Source organism: Drosophila novamexicana, unplaced genomic scaffold, assembly GCF_003285875.2.
Source record: "Drosophila novamexicana strain 15010-1031.04,08,12 unplaced genomic scaffold, DnovRS2.1 tig00001720-arrow-arrow-pilon, whole genome shotgun sequence".
NCBI classification, from domain to species: Eukaryota; Metazoa; Arthropoda; class Insecta; order Diptera; family Drosophilidae; genus Drosophila; species Drosophila novamexicana.
In genome coordinates, this window is record NW_020824881.1 from 86,633 (window position 1) to 99,944 (window position 13,312).

A 13,312-nucleotide genomic window follows, 5' to 3' on the forward strand; every position below is an offset into this window, starting at 1 on the left:
ATTCACACGCATACAAACACAATTGCTTGCACGGCTCTCATAGAGCCGAAGCTGAGAGTACATTCTATTTTTGGCTTTTTCCCACTCTCGGCTGTGAGAGCGCAATGATACATATTTCGATTTCGTTCTCAATTTTCAAAAAATCAAGCTGCATAGTAGCATTTTGTGGTATGGCGTTACTCATCTTAGTGTTTAAATTGTCTTTGATTATACCCTTCTTACCCATTTTTAATAGGTTCAGGGTATAAAAATGTTATATATATTGGAGCATGTATTACAGAGTTTACAAACACCTTCATCGGGCTATTAAGCAATACAAATACAAATGAAATAGTAGACTTCGGAAATATTTCCTATGAGGTTAATTGCCAAGGCGTTAGGGGGGTTTCGGAGCTTATTTGGGCTTAGCACCTAGCTAAGACGCCTAATTTTCCTTTTTAAGTTGTTGGTTACCTCGTTGATATGTTTTTTTGAACGTAAGTCGTCTGTCGAGTGTGATCCCTAGGCATTTATGGTCACGCACCTGCTCTAAGCTCTTGCTATGGAGAAAAATTCCGGGCAGGAGTCCTTGCGCAGGGCGTGAATAGCCGTAGCACATTTTCGGGGGTTCACTGAGATATTTCACCCACAAGCCCAGTTTTCGAAGCGCTTCAGATACTCCAGCAGGATGTCCGTTGGTACGTACACGCAATTTTTCTTGGCAAGGATTTCCGTGTCATTAGCAAACGTAGCCACCAGGAGATCGTGCCGACTGACCAGGGCCATTTCGCTTGCCGTGGGCATATCGTGCGTGAAGAGGCTGTAAAGTGTGGGCTCGCAGTAATGTTAAAAAGCTGCGGATTTAATTGCCCTTTATCTTGGAAAGGTCTCCTGTGTGCCACACCCGGTCGAAGGCTTGTTGGATGTCGAGGTATGCTGCCACCACATACTCCTTCCTGTGAAAGCCGTCCAAAATAAAGTTTGTGACCCGATGGAGTTGCTCAGGGGTACCGTGTTTGATTCGAAACCCAAACTGAAACTTAGGGATTAAGCGATTTATTTCCGGAGTATCCATGATCCTTTTAAGGATGCAATGACGGGGCGATAGGATTCCAGTTGATTAGGGGGCTTTCCGCTCTTGTGCAATAATAATATGTGCCTTCTTCCAGGCCATTGGAAACTGACCTAGCCGAAAAGCTGAATAATAAATTGTATGGCAGTAGCTTAATTGTCTGGTTGTCCAACCTATCTTCCCCAGGGGCTTGTTGTTTTTTAGGCTCTTTATCTCCTGCTTCACTTCTTGGAAGGTGATTGGTGATATAGGAAGTGACGTTTTGAGCGGCTCCTCCAGGTTCTAGGTTGAAGGCGAAGGCTTCCGCTCTGTCCATTGGCAACCTAGCACAGATGCCATGGCTAGGATAGTTGCGACCGCGGCATTAAGTGCTGCGATCAACTGCTGAAGTCCTTGGAGGATGCTTCCGAGGGACGTGTCTTGCCCCTGAGATCCATGCTTTGGGTATTGGGGCTGCATTGTTGTAGCGGTGCGCCAGTTGGTGTACACGAGGGGTTGACACGCTTGTGCATGTTGCTGGTAAGTGTTGCGTCCTGGCCGCAACGCATCAGCATATGACAGGCCTTATTTCACAATTCCGGAGGGTCCGACCTGCGCTTTGATGCACCGTGCAGGTTGCTGTTGGTTGTGTCGTGCCGGGGGGGCAACATTGATGGCCGGTTGTCTGGCATTCATGCGCTGCTGGTATACTTTGCATCCTTTATAATAAGCAGCATGGTTCCCCTCACAGTTTGAGCACCGAAGGTGCCACCGCTTTGGCCTGGCATTGCTCCAAGTACGTCCAGAGGGCTGGCCTCATCATCCGCACTTGGGCTTTTTGAGGATATAGTTTTTAGTGTGGTTGAACTCATAGCAGCGAAAACATTGCCTGGTGCTTTTATTCTTGCTCGGAAGCTCAACTTGGACCCGTTGACGACCAACCTTGCTAATTCGAAGCGCATCCCTACTTTTAGGAGAATGCCTAAGATCTACATGCATCTGGGCTAGCTGCCTGGTCAAGGGTCTGTTCTATTGCGACGATGTCGTTAACTTCAGGAAGTGTTATGGGACTGGGCTTGGAGACCTTTTTTGCATGCTGAGTTTCGGCTTGACCTGGCGGAGCTTCGTCGTCAATTTCCATCTTGTCGTCTTCGATGCAGAGGCTTCTTTCTGAGGGGCAAGTGGAGTATATCTGTTCCCATTTGTTCGGGAGGCACTGCGAGTAGGTAAACTTTCACTTGCCTTGCTAGTTTTCCCGTTTTTTGTGGGTACTTTCCTTTTTTTGACGGCTCCGGCCTTTAGCGTTGTTCCTCGCCGTTTTTTTGTTTCAGCCGTTTGCTATTTGACCAGCGGTTCTTGGAAGGCTGGCATATTACCTTTGCTCCTTAGAGGGTGCAGAGCAGTGCTTTGGTGCCAATTATCGTGCCAATTATCCGTAGACAATTATCGTGTGGCTCTGGATATTCTAAATTAAAGATTTGGTAATAAACGTCTTGTTTTCCAGGTACACATCAATGAGGTTCTTTGGCTCAAGCGAGTCGGCTTCTAAACTGCGTGAGTTCTTCGACAAGGTCAATTCGCATATGGGTGTGTTGCATACCAAATGAGAAAGGGCCGCAGGCATTGACAAAATCCCGACAGCCGATAAGTTCTTCGCTTTACTGTAAAGGCGTAGTCAAAGGCTGGAGGGCGTGCAACATGCCATGTCATCCCATGTGACCAATTCTCAGGTGAGCAAATCCAACCATAATAGTAGCCCCAGCAAAAAAGTGCTTGTAGGCGAGACTAACTAAAATGGCTGCAGTTTTTGCGATGCATCTGGTTACGGGAACTATACATGCAGCAAATTCTTTTTTCTCTTTTTTCTCCATCCCTCCGGCATAAGGAAGTTAACAATCTGGCCCTTGATTATAACTGCCTAAGGAAGGCCATTAAGCTCGGTCTTGCAGTAGTAGTCATTGTCGTACTTATGGAGTAAGGTATTATAACCCGCTGCATTTTACTACAGCACCAGAAACTAAAGCGTCAGCACCATTACATACGTTGTCCGCTTCGAGCGCTGCCACTTTGACTCACTCCACTAGCTTTCTTACTGTCCAAGGTCTTCAGTCTGGTGTTGTGCTCCAGGCTACTGCACAAAATTTCTGATACCTTGATTCCCTGTAGGGCCTTATTAGACTCAGATTGTCAATTGCACATGATCACATGGTTGCGCAGAGGCTTCAGTTAAAGAGAACCAGGTCGTCGGCCATTGTCACTGGTCTCGCAGACACAAGCGTCTTCACTGAAGGATCAGCTGTTAAGATTCATATGAAGTCACAAGCCTCAGATTATTTAGCCCCTTTTAATGCTCTAGTCAGCCTAGCTTCATCATTGATACATCGGATTGGTAAATACTGTCGAACATATAGTTGGCTGATTCTGCGTTCAACAAGCCATAGCGGGTCGATATCCTAATTGGTGCGAGCTTCTTCTACGAGCTTTTGGCTTAGGTAAATATGTTTTTGCCAGGATTGCAGATCTGCAGAGCCTTTAAAGCGGAGTGTAGAGCTGCTGGGAAAGTCTTATGGCCAGTCTTATCCATGATTTCTCAGTCTTGAGCGAATATTGGGTCGGCATTCGCATCTGAAGGAGCAGTACTCGGCATTCATCAAAGAGTTTCTGGATCTGAATCACATGTCGCGAGTTAGTCCAGAGTTAAGTGGCTGTTGTAAATATTTCCTCCCACATCATTGTGTCTTAAAGGAAGACAGCACCACAACCAAGTTGCGTGTTGCATTTGATGGCTCTGCAACGACTGATTTTGGATATTATCTTAATGATGTGCTGATGGCGGGACCCATCATTCAACATTAATTGCTCCACATCCTGATCCGACTTTGGAATCTTCGAATTGGATACAGTGAGTAGCAGCTTTCGGAACATTCGGCATGTTTCGTTTCCCAGAGTGGTGTTCTTCGAAGAAGCAAAGTTGAAATTCATAGATTTTGCGATGCCACTGTGGAGGCCTATTAGGCTTGCATATGAGTGGTGGCCAGAATTTCTTTAGCTACAAGTCATAAAGCTGGAATTATATGTGCTATCAAAATGGCATTAAATTAGTGGGCAATACAAGTTTGGTTATTAACTTGATTTATAGCCTTGTGGTGGTACGGGGAGCCATCGATAGGTATAAAATGAAAGATACTTGATATATATATATTATTCTAGAAGCAACATATCAAGTTTGGTGACTCTAGCTCTTATTATTATTGAAAAACAGGATTTCGATATCGATTCTTATCGATTGCTTGGAATGGACTAAGTTATCGATTATCGGAAACAAACTCGCTCTGCGCGGGAGCTAGGAGCATCTACATATAAAATTTCAAGTCTCTAGCTCTTATAGGTTCTGAGATTCTTGCGTTCATACATACGGACGGATAGACAGACGGACATACAGAAATACATTGCTAGATCAACTCGGCTGTTGATACTGATCAAGAATATATATACTTAATAGGGCCTGTTACATACATTTGCAGAAAACAATAATACCATTTTTACCAATTTTCAATTGGTTCAGGGTATAAAAATGCTCGCACAATAAATCAAAAAACAAAATCTTACCATTTTGCGATCCCTGGAGCCATTTTAAAGTTGTTTTGTCATAAATATAAATGAATATATCTCTATCTATATCTGTCCCGACTGACTGATTACCGTTAGAGCTAGGAAGCTGAAATTTTCACTGTAGTTACCTTATGTGATGAAGGTGTAGGTTAAGACGGGGTTTCGGGAAAATCGCAAGTATGCAAAAATCGCGAATAACGTTTGTATGAAATTTTTTTGTTGACCATCCGATCGGCCTCAAACTCAATTTCAAAGTTCCTTGTTCAAACTCATTTGAGGGGTGTTTCACACTTTTCCAAAAACTTATACCTCCTTGGTGGAAATGAGGGTCAAAGATTTGGTGGATGACGTTTCGCGCTCAAATTCATTTTCAAGGATCTATATGAAACATCATTTGAGACGTGTTTCACATTTTTCGCAGACGCAAAGCATCCTCGGTAGATATGCGATTCAATGATTTGTTGGGCGAAGTTTTAAGTGGTGTCCGATTTGCTTCAAACTTATGTTTAAAGCTTTACAAAAGAACTTAATGAATACGTGTTTCAGCAATTTTGGAAATTCCATCCACAACAGTAGGTAATTTGCGAAAAACGTTGGTATGAAACTTTTTTGTGAGCCTTCCGATCGGTCTCAAACTCATTTTCAAAGATCTTTCAAATTCATTTGAGGGGTGTTCCGCGCTTTTTGGAAAATACATACCTCCTTGGTGGAAATGGGGGTTATAGATTTGGGGGTGACGTTTCGCGCTTAAATTAATTTCTAAGTATACATGAGAAAAACTATTTGAGACCTGTTTCACATTTTTCGCAGAATCAAAGCATCCTGGGTACAAAGTTCAATTCAAAGATTATTTTTATTTTTTTTATATTTATATATTTTTGCGCTTTCATCCTGCTTTTTATTTCTTACTTTTGCATTTTTGATGCTTTATTTAAAAAGCTTTTATAAATTGTGCAAAGTGTTCTCTGTTGTGCAGCGTAAGTCTGTAAATTATTGCATTTATAAAACGCGGCGTCAGTTCCGTGTTGTTGTTATTGCCTGTTTTTATTCTTTTGCTTTGGTGCTCCCCTGTGCATACACTTGTTTGTGCGTGTGTACGCTGCTGCATATTTCTGCTTGTGCATCGAGCTCTCGCAAATTTTTGTTATTGCTTTTCGCTCCAAACAATTTGTTTGTGTACGAATAGTTAAATTTTGAGCGTTTACTTGCTCTATTTTTGTGCACCGTTTTCGTTTTGATCTGCGCTCTCTAAGTTGCATACGCTTGTAGTAATTATGTCGTGCCGTAAGAAACCTTGTACGTTCAATCAGGCTGATGATTCTGCACTGCCGCAATTTGTTAATTGCTGACTGTATGAAAATATGATGCATGCTAATTATGCAGATCTCACTGGGTGGATTGCGACAAGATTGCTGCTATTGCCAAGAAGGGCTACGGCGGCTTGCGTTGGTCGTTCGCAGATTGCATCGACAAGCAAATTGATTTCTCCAGAATGTCTCACAGAATTATACATTCTGGAGAAATCAAGTCTTAAAATAAAATAATGTAGCTAAGCAGCTCTCGAGTAATTTTGACTCGAGTTTTGAGTTGCTTTGAAAATACAAATTTTTGCAGTTGCCCTCTACGTCTGTTCAGACACCTATGCCTCTTTTGTCCCTGCCTAGCAACTTGGATTTATCTCCAATGTTGTCATTATCGCCTTCTCCGAGCGACTGCCCAATTACCCCTGTTTCATCCCCTATAGTAGTCCCAGTAGAGCCTGTACCTGATCCTGTCCCAGTTATCCAAACTGCCTCAGCCCCATCAGCTCCTGGGCGTAGAGGTAGACCTGCGCGCAATCTAGTGCAGATTGTTAAAAACAATCATGGCGCCTCTTTGGCTCCACCAAATCCTGTATTACCTGTAGCCCCACCAGCTCCTACCTTAACTGTTGTTGCCCCTCGTAGGCAACTTGTTGTGTCTCGACTTTCGTCTGACACCACTTCTGATTCATTGGCAGCCTATATTGCTAGCAAATCTTCTGCTAGCGTGTCAATTACCAAATCAATTGTGATCCCAAATTTTGGCCTCCACACATGATTGTTCACAAGTTCAAGCCAAAAAGCGTTACCAGCCTGTCACCCTTCCAGTCCCTTCAACACAGGGTACCATTTCTGCCCCAATAATCCAAGTACGTCTTCTGACCAAGTCTCTATTCATTATCAGAATGTAAGAGGTCTCATTTCCAAGCTTAAAAATCTTTTTTTGGCCAGCACTTCCTTCTATTCGGATATAATCGCATTTTCAGAAACATGGTTAAATTCAACCATATCTGATTTTGAGGTTTTTTCCAATAATTTTATTTTGCATAGAGATGATCAGCCGACTCGAGGTGGTGGGGTGTTAATTGCCGTTAAAGCGCCTACTGAAGCAGAGATTGTCTCAGTTAAGGTGTCTTTTCCTACACGGAATATCTATATTACATGCTCTTATGCCCCTCCTTCTTCTGATATTCAAGTTTACATGAAACATATTGCTTGTATTAAACAAGTTTCTTCACACGTGCGTGATAATGACCTATATATGGTGTTGGTCGATTTTAATTTGTCGAACATCTCTTGGTCTTTATTCACGGCCGAAAATTATCTAGTGCCCTCAGCACAGCACGATTTAATGGACTGCTTGCTTGATCTTCCGTTGTTTAAAATCATTTCAATTTCTAATCTTTTGAATAGAACACTTGATTTTGCATTTGATAACGACTACCTTATTTATAATGTGTCTAGGTCCCCTCCTTTATCTCTTCCTGAGGATGTATATCATCCTACTTTAGAGCATGCGATGTTCAATTGTAATCCTCTCATTTCGTGCTCATCAGCCAATAAGACCCGCCGTTTCTTTCGCAAAGGAAATTATTGGTGTTTCTTATATGACTCGGTTGATATGAATACTGCAATTAATATTTTTTATTACACCCTAAACTCACTCTTAGATATGTGTATTCCCAAATCAAATCCTCGGACTACTTCTTCAAAGCCACCCTGGTTTACTCCCAAATTGTCAAATCTATAAAGTTTAAAATCTAAATATTTTAAAAATTTAAAAAGTCTGGTTCGTGTACAGACTTGGCTTAGTATTCCATAGCCAAGTCGAACTTCTTTCTTCTGAATTCTTAATGCTATGAGAATTATCTAACTCATTGCAAAAGACAATTTGCCCAAAATCCGAGACAGTTTTACAATTTTGTAAACTTGAAGCGTAAATCTTAAAGTTTGCCATCTTCTATTTCTCTCGGGATAGATAAAGCTAACCTCTTTGCTAATTTTTTCCAATCAACTTACTCTTCAGTGTGTCCAAATACTAATTCAAACCCTTATACTATTACTTCTTCTAGTTCTATGCCTCATCCTATTATTTCACACTCCTCTCTCCTTTTAGCTATAAATGCTTTATAATCTTCTTACTCTCCTGGGCCTGACAATATTTCTAGCTGTCTACTTAAGGAGTGTAGTTCTTCCCTTCTTTATCCATTGCTAAAGCTTTTTGATCTATCCCTTGAATCTTCTGTATTTCCATCTCTTTGGAAAGAATCTTATATCATTCCTCTCCACAAGAAGGTGAAAAGTTTGATATACAAAATTACAGGGGCACTGCAAAACTGTCCGCTATTCCTAAATTATTTGAAAAAATAATCACTTCGAATTTGAAACATTTCTGCAAATCAGTTGTTTCCCCTATTCAACAGAAAGAATCGCTCAACTACGACCAATCTGCTTTACTTCCTTGGTAAATGATGCTTTCCTTTCGAAAATGCAAGCTGATGTCATTTGTACTGACTTCAGTAAGGCGTATGACTTTGTGCACCATGACATTATACTTTTCAAACTTGACCGAATAGGATTCCTTAGTCTCTTTTGCTTTGGATTAATTTTTATTTAAAAGGTATGACCCAAAGAGTAATGCTCAGGCTGACTACCTCTAAACAAGTTCACGTTTCTTCTGGTGTTCCTTAAGGTACATTTACTCTTTATTCTTTTTATAAATGATTCCCCCTCTGTTATATCACATGCCCGTGTAGTCATGTATGCGGACGATGTGAAACCTATTCTTTCATACACCAATCCCCTACATCATTCTCGTCTAAAAGACGATTTGAACGCTATGCAACTTTGGTGTTCGGCCAATCAATTGCATCTGAATTGTTCAAAGTTCATGTAGGGCGTCTTCAATTCTCAGTTCCGGCTAAACCAACCAGAAATTATCGCCCTTATTCCTATCTACGTGCACAACAGACTACGCTATGCACAATCTTTTTCGCGTGCTATGTAAAATTTGTAATAGTTTGCATCACGTTTTCTCTACCGTACTTTCTCTACCCCTAATAAAATCGTTGCTTTCAGGATACCTTCGGGAACGCTTGCCGGACAGGCTGTAAATTTTCCCCCACCAGGTCGGTTTTCGATTTCCCATTACTTTTCTCTTTGTCCTATCTACTTAACACTCTATATATCTAGCTTACATTTCTTTACTTTATTAACAATCTTACTTTATCTTACTTTATTTTTCCTATTTATTGCATTTTCTTAATTAATATAGCAAATTAAGATTATTTTTAATTTTACTTAAGAACACTTTTTTCCTACTTACATCCTATCCTTCTGCTTAGATGTAAGCTCTAATAGCGTCACTGACAAAATTAGCTGTGAATAGGGGCAAATAAAACACCTCTATCGGTCGGTGATGCTATTAGAAAATTGTGTTCTCTAACTAGGCTTTTAGCATTTAACTTCCATTATGTATAATCTATTGAATAATGGGGAAGACACGCGCCGACCATTAATAAAATAAATAAATAAAAAAATATTGTAAGCTTATTTACGAGACCGATATTTTTGTTATTCACTAAACTAGACTGTTCAACGTGAGTACTTATAAGATACTGATTTTATTTTTACGAATTCTATGTTTTATATACTAACAGAGTGTCTTATTTTAGGTGTGCTATCGATGCATTATCGGCAACAGCGGTCATAAGCTATTGTGTTTAATTAGGATCTCTTCCTAGCCCTTGCTACTTATTATTCTAACATAATATTTCTTATCGTAGGTCACTTATGGAATCTTAAATGGCCACATGTGCGCTATCTTTTTTTATGCTGCTGGCTGCAGTTGTACAATATGGTGAGAGATATATTTTTACGGAGAGTCAAAGTGCGACTCGGTGTCAAGTGTTCCTGTGTGAACATTCTGTGGAGAGCCGGCAAAGGTGGTGGCTTGCAGTTTTTTAGTTACAGTTATTTCTCTTATCAGATATACAATACAGAAGCATGCACAGACATGTCCTTTTAAATCTTGAACCTTACTTAGTAGCTTACATAATTCCTCAAAACTACTAATCTAGGATGCTGATAATGGATCCCACATAACTTTGGGTATTTATATTATTATTATCTTTTATTATATATTGAAATTGTGGATGTAGGTGCTCCTATTGCCTGCGCAGATCGAGTTTGTTTCCGATAATCGATAACATACTCCGTTTTCAAGCAATTGATAAAAAAAAATCGATATCGATATCCTGTTTTTTGGGCAATTTTGGTAAATAATAAGATAAGTTTGGTGACAAACTTGATATATAGCTTCTAAAATAGAATATATATATGCATTTGATGTTGGAAGAAGAAGGTTCAGGGCTCCCTAGTCGGGAGCTCCCAACTAGAACCTCTTACCTGTTTTAATTTCGTAACGCAAAGTTTTGCGCAGATGGAGTGGGTTGTGGGAGGTATACTTCTTGAAGAGTCTGCCCTCTGGATGGGCCTTGATCATGTTCCGCAGGGCTCTGTCCACCAGGAGGTGCAAAGGATTGCAGTCTCTGCTCAAACCAATGGTCGCCAAGATGTTGGTTGGACTTCGTGGCCTTTTGACGACGGATGTAGGCGGCCCCTTCTTGCTTTTCTGACGTCCCGTTAAGAAGTGCAGCCGGTAAGGGCGGCGTGCTGTTTCGGCGTGCTGTTTGTACTGTACTGCTGGATTTTTTATTTTTCGGCGTGCTGCTAGTACTGCACTGCTGGAAATTTTTAGTTCGGCGTACTGTTTTTACTGCACTGCTCAAAGGACCAAATGAATTAGACAGTTCGGCTTAAGTACTTGTAAGATATTGATTTTATACTTACGAATCCTAGGTCTTATATGCTAACAGTGTGCCTTATTTTAAGTCTGCTGTCGATGCATTATCGGCAACAGCGATCATAAACTATTGTGTTTAATTAGGGTCTTTTCCTCACTGGCTGCAGTTGTACAATATGGTGTGAGATATATTTTTACCGAGGGTCAAAGGTGAGATTCGGTGTCACGTGTTCGTGTGTGAATATTTTGCGAAGGGCCGACAAAGGTGATGGCCTGCAGTTTTACAATATGAGTTTTTACCGAAGGTCTAAGTGCGACTCGGTGTCAAGTGTTCCTGTGTGAACATCACTTATTTTCACTGGTTGTCATTTTTGTGCTCTTGTATGCTAGCATGATCATAGGTTGGCAGGGCTTAAAATGACGATCCTTTTATGTATCCAAGAAATGCACTTTTAGTAAAAAACGGCGCAAATTCCAAGCGGGACCAACTAGCTCTTATATTTTTTTCTGTAAATTTCGAATGTAAATGAAAAGATTTTTTTGATCCAGTAAAAAAGGCAATTGAAATATATATATTGGCAGGATCCCCTAAGATAGTGCAGTTTTGCCTAAGTCACCACCCTTAGGCGATGCATGGTTCGAAAATAGACACATATTTACTCAGACTAATAATTTTTTCTAGATTGATATATAAACGAATATAATTCCTACACATTGTTACGCAGAGTCACAATAGATATAAGACCAAGAAATAATCATAGACTATAAGGAACGACATGAAGTCAACTAATATATATTCTTTTATAATAGTTATTTTCCGTAAGAAGCAGACATGAAGTAAAACTGGTATAAAACTAATTATTAAGAAAAAACCAAGGAAAGAGGTTTTATTGAAGTGAAATAGGAAATCGATTATAGTTCAAATTTAATTAAATGCAATTCCAAAATGATAACAGGAGGATCAGAGGGGGGCGTAAGAAAAAAGTTCTCGCCGCACGGCGAGAGAGAATTGTAAAATCTTGATCAGCAGCTGCAATTTAGGCATTCGTAAGTAGCGGAATGGACAGTGAGAATTAGGAAGTACTTTACAACATATCACGCGAAGCTACAATTTTATCATGCTAACGATAAGTGTAAACCGATGTTAATATTATACAAAAAGTGCTTGTTGTGGCCAAAACTCTTAGATAGTGTGTATGGTCGCTAAGCTGTGCGTAAAATTACGATTTAACAAGAAAAGACACAAACCGGAAATTTGGCCACACACAACGAGGTTTTCCACCACGGTTTGAGAGTCCGGCGTTGTGAATATGTACGATCACTTCCGGGCCATTATCCGTGCTTTCAAAATAGTCTTCCGCACAACTTTCACAGACAAGGCAGAGCTTGACAAGTCGCGCTATTACTGATCTGACCAAAGCTCACGAGTGCGAATTTGGGTGTGTGCCCAAGCTCTTTGTTGTTGGCCGTTTTAATTATGACGTAGGGTGACTTTATACTTTTGACTAGCAGATTTTTGGCGTATTTCATAGCTTAAATGACTTGATAGTTACAATTTGAATCGACAAAAAATAGTTCACGGAATCAGACAAATACTTGAAAGGCACAATTGAAACAGAAAACAGAAAATATTTACCCTTTTTTTTAAAGGAATTGGCACTAAGAAAAAATAACTTTCTCGTCGTGGTTCAAATTATAGTTGGGGTCATATGCACTAGTAAATAAAATTATTGTCGTAAAATGACGAAAAATTTAATTAATACTTACGGCAGCGTTATTTCAGCAATCGTAAAACTTGTATTCAGTTTAGTTTATATTTTTATACCCTGAACCCATTAAAATGGGTAAAGAGAGTATAATGTATTTGTGCAAATGTACATAACAGCCATAAGGAAGCATCTCCGACCCCATAAAATATATATATTCTTCATCAGCATCAATAGCCGAGTCGATCTAGCCACGTCCGTCTGTGTGTCCGTCCGTCCGTCCGTCCGTCTGTCCGTATGGATGAACGCAAGGATATCAAAACCTATAAGAGTTAGAGACTTGACATTTTAGCTGTAGGTAGAGCTAGAGTCACCAAACTTGATATGTTGCTTCTAGAATATTATATATATATATCAAGTATCTTTAATTTTATATCCATCGCCATCTCCCAGCTAACACCACAGAGCTATAAATCAAGTTAATAACCCCATTTGTGTTGCCCACCAGTTTAAGCCACAATTGCAATGCACTTGACTTTTTGAGACTACACAAATATTCAATGGTAAGATATACTGTACAAAATTTCATTTAGACCGGTTAAGAAACACACAAAAATGATGTGGCAAATTCCAAGAATTTCTGTATACATGTACACACACATATTCATGCGCGTCGGCTTCGAATGCTATCTACAGCCTTACAATTGCGATTGTTTTCTGTGCCGCTATTTTAATTAGTTTTTACTCAATAATATACATTTATTGGTATATCTGTTGAGAAGAGGCATATTAAGTGGTGCGGTCTGTCGCGAGTTCGAGACCACCTACCAAAGAAACTTTTTTTTTGGCTGGTGTGGCT